The sequence below is a fragment of the Pristiophorus japonicus genome, chromosome 9 (assembly GCF_044704955.1).
Source record: "Pristiophorus japonicus isolate sPriJap1 chromosome 9, sPriJap1.hap1, whole genome shotgun sequence".
Taxonomy (NCBI): domain Eukaryota; kingdom Metazoa; phylum Chordata; class Chondrichthyes; family Pristiophoridae; genus Pristiophorus; species Pristiophorus japonicus.
Window position 1 is genome coordinate 207,662,887 of NC_091985.1, and position 16,507 is coordinate 207,679,393.

Genomic DNA, 16,507 nt, shown 5'->3' on the forward strand with positions numbered 1-16,507 from the left:
GGGTTATGGGGATAAAGCTGGGGTAGGGGACTAAATTGGACAGCTCTTTCAAAATGGCAGCACAGACATGAAGGGCCGAAGCTCCTCCTTCTGTGCTGTAGGATTCTATGATCAGTGTGAACACGCCGGTGTCTCTTAAGGCTCTTAGAGCTTTTAAAGCACTGCCCACAGTTAGAACATTTAAAGGGTCTCTCGTCCATGTGAACAGGCTGGTGTGACAGGAGGGTGGATGACTGAGTGAATCCCTTCCCACACACGGAGCAGGTGAACAGCCTCTCACCAGTGTGAATGAGCTCGCGTCTCTTCAGCTCCCCGGAGCTTTTAAAGCTTTCCCACAGTCAGAACATTTAAAGGGTCTCTCATCAGTGTGAACAAGTTGGTGTCTTCAGCATGTATGACTCAGTGAATCCTTTCCCACATTTGGAGCAGGTGAACGGCCTCTCCCCAGTGTCCTTTCAGTGAACTCGCTAGTGTCCCTTCAACTTCCTGGGTCTTTTAAAGCTCTTCCCACAGTCGGAACATTTGAATGGCCTCATCAGTGTGAACTCGCTGGTGTCCCTTCAGCTACCTGGGTGTTTTAAAGCTCTTCCCACAGTCAGAACATTTAAATGGTTTCTGAACAGTGTGAACAAGCTGCTGGTTCTTCTCCTGGACCTTCCCTTGGGCCTGGCTAAAACAGCAATTTGTAGGTCCAGGATGGCCAGGGGACCAATGGTGGGTGGTTGCTCTGGCTGCCTGCCTATCTTCCGCGGTCTTGTCTGAGTGGCCCTGGAGAATGCAGTGTCCATTGGTACACTTCATATGTTCCACCTCAGCATACAGAGTGTGTCATAGACACTGGTAACAACATCCTGGTTTAGTTGGGAAGGTTCCCTTTGCTATTGTTGTGACTTTGTTGCTTATTTTTTCTGCTATTTGTTTGATTGGACCACATGTTTTGGGGAACAAGAGAGGAAAGAATGTTCCATAAATATTAGAATTGTCTGTTCTAACTTTCTATCCTGTACTTAGTGATGACTTTTGTAAACTCCTTTTACAGGGTATTAGAAGGGGAGGATTTACAGACGGGAAACTTAAACCAAACATCACATCAAGATGTGACAGTCACTCGATTCATTGCAACCTGAATATCATCGGACCGTGAAAGTGGAAGGAGAAATGTTTGTTCTGTTTGTGGAAAAAGATTTCAAACATCAGTGTGACTGAAAAAGCACCAAGACACACACACCCGAGTGAGAGTGTTCCAGTACACTGACTGTGGAAAGAGCTTTAACCAGTTACACAGCCTGAAAAAACATCGCACCATTCACAGCGGAGAAACTGTACATGTGTTCTGTGTGTGGACGAGGCTTCAACTGATCGTCCAACCTGAAGAGACACAAGGACACCCGCACCATGGAGAAACCGTGGGAATGTGGGGACTGTGGGAAGGGATTCACTCAGTCATCCACTTTGCTGAATCACCAGCGAGTTCACACTGGGGAGAGGCCATTCACCTGCTCCGTGTGTGGGAAGGGATTCACTCAGTCATACCACCTGGTGAGACATCAGCAGATTCACACTGATGAGAGACCGTTCAGTTGCTCTCACTGTGGAATGAGATTCAGGCAGTCATCCACGCTCACGGAACACCAGCGAATTCACACCGGGGAGAGGCCGTTCACCTGCTCCGTGTGTGGGAAGGGATTCACTGTATCATCCCGCCTGGTGAGACACCAGCGAGTTCACACTGGGGAGAGGCCGTTCACCTGCTCAGTGTGTGGGAAGGGATTCACTGTATCATCCCGCCTGGTGAGACACCAGCGAGTTCACACTGGGGAGAGGCCGTTCACCTGCTCAGTGTGTGGGAAGGGATTCACTGTGTCATCCCACCTCACAGTGCACAAGCGAATCCACACTGGGGAGCGGCCATTCACCTGCTCCGTGTGTGGGAAGGGATTCGCACAGTTATCCCACCTCATGTCACCAACTTACTCACACCAATAAGAGACCTTTGAAATGTTCTGGCTGTGAGAAGAGCTTTAAAAGCACAAGGGATCTGCTGAATCATCAACGCACTCACACTGGAGAGAGGCCGTTCACCTGCTCAGTGTGTGGTGAACGATTCGCTCGGTTATCCAACCTGCTGACACACCAGCGAGTTCACACTGGGGAGAGGCTGTTCACCTGCTCAGAGTGTGGGAAGGGATTCACTCACTCATCCAACCTGCTGACACACCAGCGAGTTCACACTGGGGAGAGGCTGTTCACCTGCTCAGAGTGTGGGAAGGGATTCACTCACTCATCCAACCTGCTGACACACCAGCGAGTTCACACTGGGGAGAGGCCGTTCACCTGCTCAGAGTGTGGGAAGGGATTCACTCACTCATCCAACCTGCTGATACACCAGCGATTTCACACTGATGAGAGACCTTTTAAATGTTCTGACTGTGAGAAGAGCTTTAAAAGCACAAATGAGCTGATGAATCACCAACGCACTCACACTAGGGAGAGACCGTTCACCTGCTCCGTATGTGGGAAGAGATTCAGTCGTTCATCCATCCTGCTGACACACCAGCGAGTTCACACTGGGGAGAGACCTTTTAAATGTTCTGACTGTGAGAAGAGTTTTAAAATAAAAAATGATCTGCTGACACACCAACATACTCACACTGGGGAGTGGCCGTTCACTTGCTCTGTGTGTGGGAAAGGATTCACTCAGTCATCCCAACTGCTGAGGCACACGCGAGTTCACACTGGGGAGAGGCCATTCATCTGCCCTGATTGTGGGAAGGGATTCACTCAGTCATCCACCCTGCTGAGACACCAACGGGTTCACACTGGGGAGAGACCATTCATCTGCCCTGATTGTGGGAAGGGATTCACTACCTCATCCACCCTGCTGAGACACCAACAAGTTCACACTGGGAGAGGCTGTTCACCTGCTGTGTGTGTGGGAAAGGATTGAATCAGTCATCTAACCTTCTGACACTCCAGTGAGTTCACACTGGGGAGAGGCCGCTCTCCTGCCCCAACAATCACATCCAGGACTGAACCATGTTCATTCTGACAGTTGGGGTTTGTTTCTGCTGATAACCCCAATAACTGGGCTGGATTTTGTGTTTTGATATCTTTCAAATAAATCAGCTTTGTTTCAAACACAATGTGTCATGTCCTTGACATCTCCAAGATAAGAGGAGACTAATTGGTGTCCTGTTACAGACTGTTCCATTTTTGGACCTTTTCTCCTTTTTAACTCTAGATCATTTCAGTTCTCGTATCTTTCATTTCTCTCATGGACAAGTCCCAGATCTCCATACCTTTTAGAGTGCCTCTCCTAGCCTTGGTATCCAGGGATGGTATCGGTAACACGCCTGGGGTCACTAAACACAAAACCCAGTCTGTTAATCACTTCCAGCTACTGGACTTAGCGTGTGCCCCACAGCATCTCTCTCACCTTCGATGTGTGGATAGAGAATCATGCCTGCAAACCTAGTTTTCAATTTAAATCCACTCAGCAAATGTACTCAACAAAAGTAACACATCACGGCCCAATAATCCAGCTCTATATTTGCAGGTGAAAGTCTGTTATCTAACTCCTTGAGTGGACAAAATAAATAACGATCCCAAATGGAAGAATCCCTTGAATTCTTTGTCAATAGTTTTCCAATCCTGACTGGTTTCTTCCTTACTTTTTAAAAAATTCCTGGTATGTGGGCAGCACTGGCAAGGCCATCATTTATTGCCCATACCTAACTCCTTGAGAAGGTGATGGTGAGCCACTTTCTTGAACGGTTGCAGTCCAGAAAAACAGTATATAGCCGAGACAGGGAGGATTTACAGACGGGAAGCTTAAACCAAACATCCCATCAACATCTAACAGTCAATGTATTCATTGGGACCTGTATTTCATCAGCCATTGGATATTGAACCTGGAGAAACATGAGGACACCGCCACCATGGAGAAACCATGGAAATGGGAGTGTGGGAATGAGTTCAGTTCCTCATCCCAGCTGGAAACTCATCGATACTGGGAGAGGCTGATCATCTGCTCCCTGTCTGGCAGGATTCAGTCGGTCATTAAATCCCATCTGAAAACTGAGTTCCCACAACATTCTAAAAGATGAATCTACAAGATGACAGGACAGAAAATTCTATTATATGACAGGGTCCACTTCAACCATCCAGGGCAGTGAGTCCCTGTAATATTGGATTTTAACCTGTGGGAAATATTCTGATGTGTTATTGTCACGGGGCAAAGCAGCATTGTTACTTTAACATCAATTTAGTCAAACTCAATGGGCAATCCGATCTCCAAATGGAAATGTCTCCTTAAAGCTGATAGTGTGGCCAGTTCTGCAGCTCATTTCTCTCTGTGAGTGAGTCAGAATAAGAAGCTTTAATAACAGCCGATGTTTTACAAAGAGAGACTGGACCAAAGGACATTGGTGGAATTTAATGGGCTACAGGAGACTATTTTTAACAGAAGGAAAGCTGGTCACAGCACACAGACAGTTTAACAGACTCCATGGTCCACTCTAACCCCCACCTTCTCTCTCACTATTTATGGACACAGCTGCAGTAATTGCTCTTCTGACCTTTCCTCTCTTGTTCCTCCTACACCCCTAATACACGGCCCTACACAATCTCCCTCCCCCTACATCCTCACTGTGCTGGAATCCACACCAGTCTCCAAATCTGCTCCTTGTTCTCTCCCTGGATCCTGAAACTACTGAACTCGGTCTGCCCCTCCTGAAGTTTACAGGCTCTAAACCTGAAGCTTGGTGTCCCTCACTCCCTAGTACTTGACTTACCTCCCGTCGTGTTCCACACTCTGGGCCTTGGGCCTTCCCCGGGGATTCTCAGTATGAACAGGGGGAATGTGTGTTGAGACAGGATGTCCCAGCTCTCCACCTTTAAAGGAACAAGGAGAGGACCCGCTGGGCTGAATGGCCCTGCTTTATGACATCACTGTAGTGCCCAGCAACCAACCTCCCTGAGCCCTGCGCATTATGGACTGGGTTTAGCTCAGTGCTGTGACAGGAAGGGAAACAGGAGTAGGATTCAACCCGTGTGTAGCCCAGGATTAATGGGGAGAGGTACAGGATCAATTTATACCTTATTGAGTGAGAAATGTCATTGTCCCGAACACTATCTGTCCCTCAATATCTCTGTTGTGGAGCAGCTGTTGGGTTTATGTTACCCCCTTTCGGTGAATTTTTGTGCTCATCAAGGTGATGGATTTCAGTAAAGTTCTCTCGACACTGCCCTGGGAGTATTTGATGGGACATTGTAGAGGGAGCTTTACTCTGTATCTAACACATATTGTACCTGCCCTGGGAGTGTTTGATGGGACAGTGTAGAGGGCGCTTTAATCTGGATCGAACCCCGTGCTGTACCTGCATTGGGAGTGTTTGTTGGGACAATGTAGAAGGAGCTTTACTCTATGTCTAATCCGTGCTGTACCTGAAATAATAACTTTTATTTATATAGCGCCTTTAACGTAGTAAAACATCCCAAGGTGCTTCACAACAATTTTACAGCATGTTGGATATTGACCATTGAGGGAAAGAGAGAAAAAGCATAAGAAGGAAGTGTAAAAAGAGGTAAATGGCTCGGGTCCAAAGCGGCAGCCAAAATGTGCAGCAGATAGACGGGCAAAAACACTTTAAAAAAAAAAAAAAAATTTAAATTCAAATTACATTGTAAATAATACAATAAGGAGTATACAATAGTAAAATCACTATAATAAAGATTAATTATAATTAACCAAAAATAATATATACCATAATTATAAATTAAGTTAAAATTAGAAACTCAGCAATTGAAACAAATTAAATCAGTTATTAGCTTTCTTTAAGATTCATTCCCTGTCCAGTAATTCAATTAATATTGGAAGAACCAATCTCCATCCTTGTGATGTCCTAATTTTATTACTTTTTATTTCTCATTTCATCCCCTTGACAGGACCTGTGTTGGCTCCAGACTCGAGCTGCTTCCAGCTGCTCCAGGTTCAAAACTCCCTCCTGCTGCTCCAGGTTCAAAACTCCCTCCTGCTGCTCCTGGTTCAAAACTCCCTCCTGCTGTTCCAGGGTCAAAACTCCCTCCTGCTGTTCCAGGTTCAAAACTCCCTCCAACTGCTCCAGGCTCGTGCTGCCTCCGTTGTAAGGAACACGCTTATGTTTAAATAAAAAATAAAAAATGCTGGAAAAACTTAGCAGCGTCTGTGGAGAGAGAAACAGTGTTAACATTTTGTTAATCCTTCATCAGAACTGGAAAAAGTTAGAGCTGTAACAGGATTTGAAGCAAGTGTAGAGGCAGGGATATGGGGGGGGGGTGGTGAGGAAAGAACAAAAGGGAAGGTCTGTGATCGAGTGGAAGGTAGAAGAGATTAAGAAACAAAAGGGATGATGGTGCGAGGCAAAAGGAGATGGTAAGAAACAAAAGATGAGGACTAAGAGATGATTAAGTGGAGAAAAATAGAGTATGAGAGGAAACTTGCAAGGAACATAAAAAAATGTCTGCAAAAGTTTCTATAAGTATGTAAAAAAACAAGATTAGTGAAGACAAATGTAGGTCCTTTACAGATAGAAACAGGAGAATTTGTATTGGGAAACAAGGAAATGGCAGAACAATTAAATAAAATACTTCGGTTCTGTTTTCACGGAAGAAGACACAAATAACCTCCCAGAAATGCTAGGGAACCAAGGGTCTAGTGAGCAAGTGGAATTAATGGAAATGAGTATTAGTAAGAAAATAGTGCTGGAGAAACTAATGGGACTGAAGGCAGATAAATCCCCAGGGCCTGATGATCTGCATCCCAGAGTACTAAAAGAGGTAGCCATGGAAATAGTAGATGCATTGGTTGTCATCTTCCAAAATTCTTTAGATTATGGATCAGTTCCTGCAGATTGGAGGGTGTCAAATGTAACCCCACTATTTAAAAAAGGAGGGAGAGAAAACAGGGAACTACAGACCGGTTAGCCTGACATCAGTAGTAGCAAAAATGCTAGAGTCTATTATAAAGGATGTGATAACGGCACACTTAAATAATATCAACGGGATTAAACAAAGTCAACATAGATTTATGAAAGGAAAATCACGTTTGACAAACCTACTGGAGTTTTTTTTGAAGATGTAACTGATATAATAGATAAGGGAGAACCAGTGGATGTAGTGTATTTGGATTTTCAGAAGGCCTTTGATAAAGTCCCACATAAGAGGTTAGTGTGAAAAATTAAAGCACATAGGATTGGGGGTAATATATTGGCATGGATTGAAAATTGGTTATCTGACAGGAAACAGAGTAGGAATAAACAGGTCTTTTTTGGGGTGGTGGGTAGTGACTAGTGGGGTACCACAGGGATCAGTGCTTGGACCCCAGCTATTCACAATATATATATATATAAATGATTTGGATGAGGGAACCAAATGTAATATTTTCAAGTTTGCTGACGACACAAAACTAGGTGGGATTGTGAGTTGTGAGGAGGATGCAAAGACGCTATAAGGCAATTTAGATAGGATGAGTGAGTGTACAAACACAAGGCAGATGCAATATAACGTGGATAAATGTGAAGTTATCCACTTTGGCAGGAAAAACATAAGGACAAAGTATTATTTAAATGGTTATGACTTGGGAAGTGTCGATGTACAGAGAGACCTGGGTGTCCTTGTACACCAGTCATTGAAAGCAAACAAGCAGGTGCAGCAAGCAGTTAGGAAGGCAAATGGTATGTTGGCCTTCATTGCAAGAGGATTTGAGTACAGAAGCAAGGATGTTTTACTACAGTTATACAGGGCCTTGGTGAGACCGCACCTGGAGTATTGTGTGCAGTTTTGGTCTCCTTACCTAAGAAAGGGTATACTTGCCATAGAGGGAGTGCAGCGAAGATTCACCAGACTGATTCCTGGGATGGCAGGACTGTCGAATGAGGAGAGATTGGGTCGACTAGGCCTGTATTCACTAGAGTTTAGAAGAATGAGGGCGGATCTCACAGAAACTTATAAAATTCTGACTGGGTTGGACAGACTGGATGCGGGGAGGATGTTTCTCCTGGATGGGAAGTCAAGAACAAGGAGGTCTCAGGATACGGGGTAGGAAATTTAGGACCGAGATGAGGAGAAATTTTTTCACTTGGAGGGTGGTGAATCTGTGGAATTCTCTACCACAGAAGGCTGTGGAGGCCAAGTCACTGAATATATTTAAGAGGGAGATGGATTGATTTCTAGAAACAAAAGGCATTAAGGGGTATGGGGAAAAGCAGGAATATGGTGTTGAGATAGAGGATCAGCCATGATATTGAATGGTGGTGCAGACTTGAAGGGCCGAATGGCCTACTACTGCTCCTATTTTCTATGTTTCTATGAGTCTTGATAGGGCGTAAATGGAGATGGCAGAATCATCAACAGCTGCCATGGGAAAGACAAAAAAACAGAAAAGAAAAAAAATATGAGCAGAAGTTATGGTTTGAAATTGTTGAACTCTTATGTCGAGTCCAGAAGGCCTAAACAGAAGATGAGATGCTGTTCCTCGAGTCTGTACTCAGCTTCATTAGAACAGTGTAGGAGGCCGAGGACAGAGATGTGGGAGTGGGCCGGAGACAGGCGACCAGAGGCTTGGGGTCACCCTCGTGGACTGAATGGAGGTTTTCCCACAAAGCAGTCACCCAATCTGTGTTTGAACTCCCCATTGTAGAGGAGACCACATCGTGAGCAGGGAATACATTATAAATTGAAAGAAGTACAAGTAAATCGCACTGTTTTACCTGGAAGGAGTGTTTGGGGCCCTGGACAGTGGGAATGGAGGAGCGAAAAGGGCAGGTGTTGCAGCTCCTGTGCTTGCACGGTAAGTTGCCGTGGAAAGGGGAGGGGTGCTGGGGGTGACTGTGGAGTGGATCAGCATGTCTCAGAGGGAGCGATCCCTTCGGAATACTGAGAGGGGAGGGGAAGATGTGATTGGTTGTGGGACCACCCTGGAGGAGGCGGAAAGGGTGCAGGATGATCCATTGAATGTGGAGGCTGGTGGGGTGAAAGGTGAAGAGAAGGGGAACCCCATCTTGGTTCTGGGAGGGCAAGGAAGGGATGAGAGCAGAATGGCGAGAAATAGAACAGACACGGTCAAGGGCCATGTTAACCACAGCAGAGGAGAATCCTTGGTTAAGGGAAAAGGGACATATCAGAGGCACTAGTGTGGAAGGTGGCATCATCAGAGCAGATGCGACGGAGATGAGAAATGGGTGAATGGAATGGAGTCCTTACAGGAAGCGGGGTGGGAGGAACTGTAGTCCAGGTAGCTGTGGCAGCCAGCAGACAGTCATTGAATGTTTGTCAATAGCCTATCCCCAGAAATGGAGACAGAGAAGTCAAGGAAGGGAAGGGAAGAGTCAGATATGGACCATGTGAAGGTAAGGGAAGGGTGGAAATTGGAAGCAAAGTGAATGAAATTTTCCAGTTCAGGGTGAGAGCAGGAAACCACACCGATACGGTCATCAATGTACCAGAAGAAGAGGTGAGGGAAGGAACTGAGGAGGATGGAACAAAGAATTTTCCACATATCCCACAAAAAAGCAGGCATAGCTAGGACCCTCGCGGATTCCCATAATTTGGAGGAAGTGAGTGGAGTCAAAGGAGAAGTTGTTCAATGTGAGAACAAGTTCAGCCAGGCGCAGGAGGGTGGTGGTGGATGGGGACTGGTTGGGCCTCTGCTCGAGGAAGAAGCGGAGCCCCCTCAGGCTGTCCTGGTGGGGGATGCAAGTGTAGAGGGATTGGACATCCATGGTGAAAAGGAGATGGTTGGGGCCAGGAAACTGGAAACTGTTAAAATGGTGGAGGGCATCAGAAGAATCATGGATGTAGGCGGGAAGAGACTGGACAAGGGGAGAAAAAATAGAGCTGAGATCGGGGTGAAACGATGGGTCTACCAGGGCAGTCCTGTTTGTGGATCTTGGGAAGGAGGTAGAAGCGGGCTGTGCGTGGTTGGGGGTCTTTGAGGTTGGCGGCCGTGGAGGGAAGATCTCCAGAGGCATTGAGATCAGTGACAGTCTGGGAAACAATGGTTTGATGTTGGGTAACGGGGTCATGGTCCGGGGAGGTAGGAGGAGGTGTCAGAGAGTCGGGTGGCACATTCTGTATCGCACTGCAGGCTGGGTGAGACAGCCGCCATTAAATGTCTTGATCTTCCACCTGACGGGAATGTGATTGGAAGCAGGTGAAATGTGTTTGGAGCAAGGACAACAAAATAAACTGAAACCCCAGCACTTGGTGTCATTAAAAACTGTCACACTCAGTGTAGACGCGCCCACAATTTAGTCAACTCTGGAAAATATTTTTTCCAGTCATTTTTATTAATTTAGATTTATTGAATGTTGTAACTGACACCTTCAATTAATGTTTATTTTCCAACTGCAGCTCACTCTGATTCCACTGGTGGATGATAATCGCCATCAGCCATTCAGAGGGAAGCAGATGCCCCCTTCTTAAAGGGCACAACCCATAAAGACTGGAACTTCACCACAATTAAAAGGAAATTTAGCAGATTAAATTAGAGTTCTGTTTGCTGGGGTGATGATGCACTCCAGTCCCTTCGGTACACACCAGTCGCAGAAGGCCAACTACAGCTCAGGACCACATCTGTTGTGTGACACTCTATGGAAAGCCTTCTGGAAGTCTCTAGACAACATCCATTGACAATCTCTTATCTACTTTATTAGTGACCAATAATCATGGAATCATACAGTGCAGGAGGAGGTTATTCAGTCCATCGAGTCTGTGCTGGCTTTTTGAAAACCTGTCCAATTAGTCCCACACCCCCGCTCTTTCCCCAGAATCCCATAACTCCTCCCTTTCAAGTACATTTCCAATTTCTTCTTGAAAGTAATTTCCACCATTTTTCAGGCAATGCGTTCCACGTGGATAGGAACAGAGAGCAGTGGTTACTAGAATTCTTTGAGGATATAACGAGCATGGTGGATAGAGGTGTACCAATGGATGTGGTGTATTTAGATTTCCAAAAGGCATTCAATAAGGTGCCACACAAAAGGTTACTGCAGAAGATAGAGGTACGCGGAGTCAGAGGAAATGTATTAGCATGGATAGAGAATTGGCTGGCGAACAGAAAGCAGAGAGTCGGGATAAATGGGTCCTTTTCGGGTTGGAAATCGGTGGTTAGTGGTGTGCCACAGGGATCGGTGCTGGGACCACAACTGTTTACAATATACATAGATGACCTGGAACAGGGGACAGAGTGTAGAGTAACAAAATTTGCAGATGACACTAAGATTAGTGGGAAAGCGGGTTGTGGAGAGGACACAGAGAGGCTGCAAAGAGATTTGGATAGGTTAAGCGAATGGGCGAAGGTTTGGCAGATGGAATACAATGTCGGAAAGTGTGAGGTCATCCACCTTGGGAAAAAAACAGTAAAAGGGAATATTATTTGAATGGGGAGAAATTACAAAATTACAACATGCTGCGATGCAGAGGGACCTGGGGGTCCTTGTGCATGAATCCCAAAAAGTTAGTTTGCAGGCGCAGCAGGTAATCAGGAAGGCGAATGGAATGTTGGCCTTCATTGTGAGAGGGATGGAGTACAAAAGCAGGGAGGTCCTGCTGCAACTGTATAGGGTATTGGTGAGGCCGCACCTGGAGTACTGCGTGCAGTTTTGGTCACCTTACTTAAAGAAGGATATACTGGCTTTGGAGGGGGTACAGAGACAACAAGAGTACAAAAGGCCCAACGCGGTGGCAGTCGGGAACAGCGTGTGGAGGTGCGTGGAGAGCCGTGAGTTCCGGGGACGGCGAGAGGCCTGCAAAAGGCCCAGCCGGTGCAGCTATAGGGAGAAGGCAAAAAAGAAGTAGAAAGAAACAAAAAGGTGACGTCACAGCCAAGAGGGTAAGTGATTGGCTGGTGATTGGTGAGTAGTTTTTCTTTTTTCTCTTCTATAACAGTAAGTAAACTTTAGCATTGTTGTTGCCTATCTAAGGGTTAAGTCATGGCAGGAGAGCTCGGTCAGGTGTTATGCTCCTCCTGTACCATGTGGGAACTCAGGGACGCTTCCAGTGTCTCTGACGACTATGTGTGTGGGAAGTGTATCCGCCTCCAGCTCCTGACAGACCGCATTGCGTAGTTGGAGCTGAGGATGGATTCACTCTTGAGCATCCACGATGCTGAGAATGATGTGAATAGCACGTTTAGTGAGTTGGTCATACCGCAGATGAAGGGACAACAGCCAGCTAGGGAATGGAAGACCAGCAGGAAGAGCAGTGCAAGGAAGGTAGTGCAGGGGTCCCCTGCGGTCATCCCCCTGCAAAACAGATACACCGTTTTGAGTACTGTTGAGGGGGATGACTCATCAGGGGAGGGCAGCAGCAGCCAAGTTCATGGCACCGTGGCAGGCTCTGTTGCACAGGAGGGCAGGAAAAAGAGTGGGAGAGCGATAGTGATAGGGGATTCGATAGTAACTGGAATAGATAGGCGTTTCTGCGGCCGCAACAGAGACTCCAGGATGGTATGTTGCCTCCCTGGTGCAAGGGTTAAGGATGTCTCGGAGCGGGTGCAGGACATTCTGAAAAGGGAGGGTGAACAGCCAGTTGTCGTGGTGCACATTGGTACCAACGATATAAGTAAAAAAAGGGAAGAGGTCCTACGACATGAATTTAAGGAGCTAGGAGCTAAATTAAAACATAGGACCTCAAAAGTAGTCATCTCAGGATTGCTACCAGTGCCACGTGCGAGTCAGAGTAGGAATATCAGGATAGCTCAGATGAATACGTGGCTTGAGCAGTGGTGCAGCAGGGAGGGATTCAAATTCCTGGGGCATTGGAATCGGTTCTGGGGGAGGTGGGACCAGTACAAACCGGACGGTCTGCACCTAGGCAGGACCGGAACCAATGTGCGAGGGGGAGTGTTTGCTAGTGCTGTTGGGGAGGAGTTAAACTAATGTGGCAGGGAGATGGGAACCAATGCAGGGAGACAGAGGGAAACAAAAAGGAGACAAAAGCAAAAGACAGAAAGGAGATGAGTAAAAGTAGAGGGCAGAGAAACCCAAAGCAAAAAACAAAAAGGGCCACTGAATGTAAAGGGGCTGCAGGAGGGGTCAAAACTAAAAATCATGGATTAAAAACTAGTATTAAAACATCGAAATAAAGTAAATGAGTTGACGGCACAAATCATTACAAATGGGTATGATTTGGTGGCCATTACAGAAACGTGGTTGCAGGGTTGCCAAGACTGAGAATTAAACATACAGGGGTATCTGATGATTCAGAAAGATAGACAAGAAGGGAAAGGAGGTGGGGTAGCTCTGTTAATAAAGGATGATATCAGGGCAATTGTGAGAGACGATATTGGCTCTAATGAACAAAATGTTGAATCGTTGTGGGTGGAGATTAGAGATAGTAAGGGGAAAAAGTCACTGGTGGGCGTAGTTTATAGGCCCCCAAATAATAACTTCATGGTGGGGTGGGCAATAATCAAGGAAATAATGGAGGCATGTGAAAAAGGAACGGCAGTAATCATAGGGGATTTTAACCTACATATCGATTGGTCTGAGCAAATCGCACGGGGTAGCCTGGAGGAGGAATTCATAGAATGCATACGGGATTGTTTCTTAGAACAGTATGTTACAGAACACTATCTTAGATCTGGTCCTCTGTAATGAGACAGGAATAATAAACGATCTCCTAGTAAAAGATCCTCTCGGAATGAGTGATCACAGTATGGTTGAATTTGTAATACAGATTGAGGGTGAGGAAGTAGTGTCTCAAACGAGCATACTATGCTTAAACAAAGGGGACTACAGTGGGATGAGGGCAGAGTTGGCTAAAGTAGACTTGAAACACAGACTAAACGGTGGCACAATTGAGGAGCTCTTTCATAGTGCTCAACAAAAATATATTCCAATGAAAAAGAAGGGCGGTAAGAGAAGGGATAACCAGCCGTGGATAACCAGGGAAATTAAGGAGAGTATCAAATTAAAAACCAATGCGTATACGGTGGCCAAGGTTAGTGGGAAAATAGAAAATTGGGAAAATTTTAAACGACAGCCAAGAATGACTAAGAAAGCAATAAAGGATAGATTACGAAGGTAAACTTGCGCAAAACATAAAAACGGATAGTAAAAGCTTTTACAGAGATATAAAACGGAAAAGAGTGACTAAAGTAAATGTTTGTCCCTTAGAAGATGAGAAGGGGGATTTAATAATGGCAAATGTGGAAATGGCTGAGACCTTAAACAATTATTTTGCTTCGGTCTTCACAGTGGAAGACACAGAAACCATGCCAGAAATTGCTGGTCACAGGAATGTGGGAAGGGAGGACCTGGAGACAATCACTATCACTAGGGGGGTAGTGCTGGACAGGCTAATGGGACTCAAGATAGACAAGTCCACTGGTTCTGATTAAATACATCCCAGGGTATTAAAAGAGATGGCGGAAGTTATAGCAGATGGATTCGTTATAATCTACCAAAATTCTCTGGACTCTGGGGAGGTACCAGCGGATTGGAAAGCAGCTAATGTAACGACTCTGTTTAAAAAAGGGGGCAGACAAAAGGCAGGTAACTATAGGCCGGTTAGTTTAAAATCTGTAGTGGGGAAAATGCTTGAAACTATCATTAAGGAAGAAATAGCGGGACATCTAGATCGGAATAGTGCAATCAAGCAGACGCAGCATGGATTCATGAAGGGGAAATCATGTTTAACTAATTTACTGGAATTCTTTGAGGATATAACGAGCATGGTGGATAGAGGTGTACCGATGGATGTGGTGTATTTAGATTTCCAAAAGGCATTCGATAAGGTGCCACACAAAAGGTTACTGCAGAAGATAAAGGTACGTGGAGTCAGTGGAAATGTATTAGCATGGATAGAGAATTGGCTGGCTAACAGAAAGCAGAGAGTCAGGATAAATGGGTCCTTTTCGGGTTGGAAATCAGTGGTTAGTGGTGTGCCACAGGGATCGGTGCTGGGACCACAACTGTTTACAATATACATAAATGATCTGGAAGAGGGGACAGAGTGTAGTGTAACAAAATTTGCAGATGACACAAAGATTAGTGGGAAAGCGGGTTGTGTGGAGGACACAGAGAGGCTGCAAAGAGATTTAGATAGGTTAAGTGAATGGGCTAAGGTTTGGCAGATGGAATACAATGTCGGAAAGTGTGAGGTCATCCACCTTGGGAAAAAAAACAAAAAAAGGGAATACTATTTGAATGGGGAGAAATTACAACATGCTGCGGTGCAGAGGGACCTGGGGGTCCTTGTGCATGAATCCCAAAAAGTTAGTTTGCAGGTGCAGCAGGTAATCAGGAAGGTGAATGGAATGCTGGCCTTCATTGCGAGAGGGATGGAGTACAAAAGCAGGGAGGTCCTGCTGCAACCGTATAGGGTATTGGTGAGGCCGCAACTGGAGTACTGCGCGCAGTTTTGGTCGCCTTACTTAAGGAAGGATATACTGGCTTTGGAGGGGGTACAGAGACGATTCACTTGGTTGATTCCGGAGATAAGGGGGTTACCTTATGATGATAGATTGAGTAGACTGGGTCTTTACTCGTTGGAGTTCAGAAGGATGAGGAGTGATCTTATAGAAACATTTAAAATCATGAAAGGGATCGACAAGATAGAGGCAGAGAGGTTGTTTCCACTGGTAGGGGAGACTAGAACTGGGGGTACAGCCTCAAAATACGGGGGAGCCAATTTAAAACCGAGTTGAGAAGGAATTTCTTCTCCCAGAGGGTTGTGAATCTGTGGAATTCTCTGCCCAGGGAAGCAGTTGAGGCTAGCTCATTGAATGTATTCAAGTCACAGATAGATAGATTTTTAACCAATAAGGGAATTAAGGGTTACGGGGACCAGCCGGATAAGTGGAGCTGAGTCCACGGCCAGATCAGCCATGATCTTATCGAATGGCTAGATGGCCTACTCCTGTTCCTAATTCTTATGTTCTTATGTAATGGATAATCTTTATCCAAGAATTATGTAAATTCTGGTGTCCCCGAGTCAATGTTGGGACAATTGCTCTTCTGAATATAGAGAAATTATCTGAGCTTTGGTGTATGGGCCACAAGATCAAAATCTCCAGATGGCTCACTTTGGTGATCATCATCATAGGCGGTCCCTCGAACGAGGATGACTTGCTTCCACATGAGTTCATAAATGTTTCAATGAAGGACCTGATGTACCAGTCCTGAACTCCAGGGATGGAAGATGCCTGTGCGTGGATTTTTTTAAGGTGTGGTGACCATTGCACACCAGCCACCACACAGGCTTGACAGAGCTAGGCCTTTATCCAGTGCCAAGGGTTAAGCAGGATGACTGGAGACCTGCTCTGCTGCACGGACCTAGTGCGCACACATATCGCAGTGTGGGCTGGCCAGTGCTGCCCCTGGGCCCTCGGCTCTTCTGGGTGCCGTACCCTCATTAGCCGTACCCCCGCCACGATCTCCCATCGCTCCTCCACCACAAACATTCGCCGCACCTCTGCCATGATCTCTCACCACCACTACCTTGATAGCCTTGCTTAGATAGGTCA

The 16,507-nt window shown here is 45.9% G+C and overlaps 1 protein-coding gene and 1 pseudogene across 1 annotated transcript in view; both read left to right on the top strand.

The window, feature by feature from the left end:
- Nucleotides 1-16,507, top strand: part of LOC139273549 (zinc finger protein 850-like) — a 700,279-nt gene that overhangs the window by 399,740 nt on the left and 284,032 nt on the right. The window lies entirely within an intron of this gene.
- The window catches only part of LOC139274090 (zinc finger protein 585A-like), a 152,798-nt pseudogene that overhangs the window by 119,987 nt on the left and 16,304 nt on the right, over nucleotides 1-16,507 (top strand).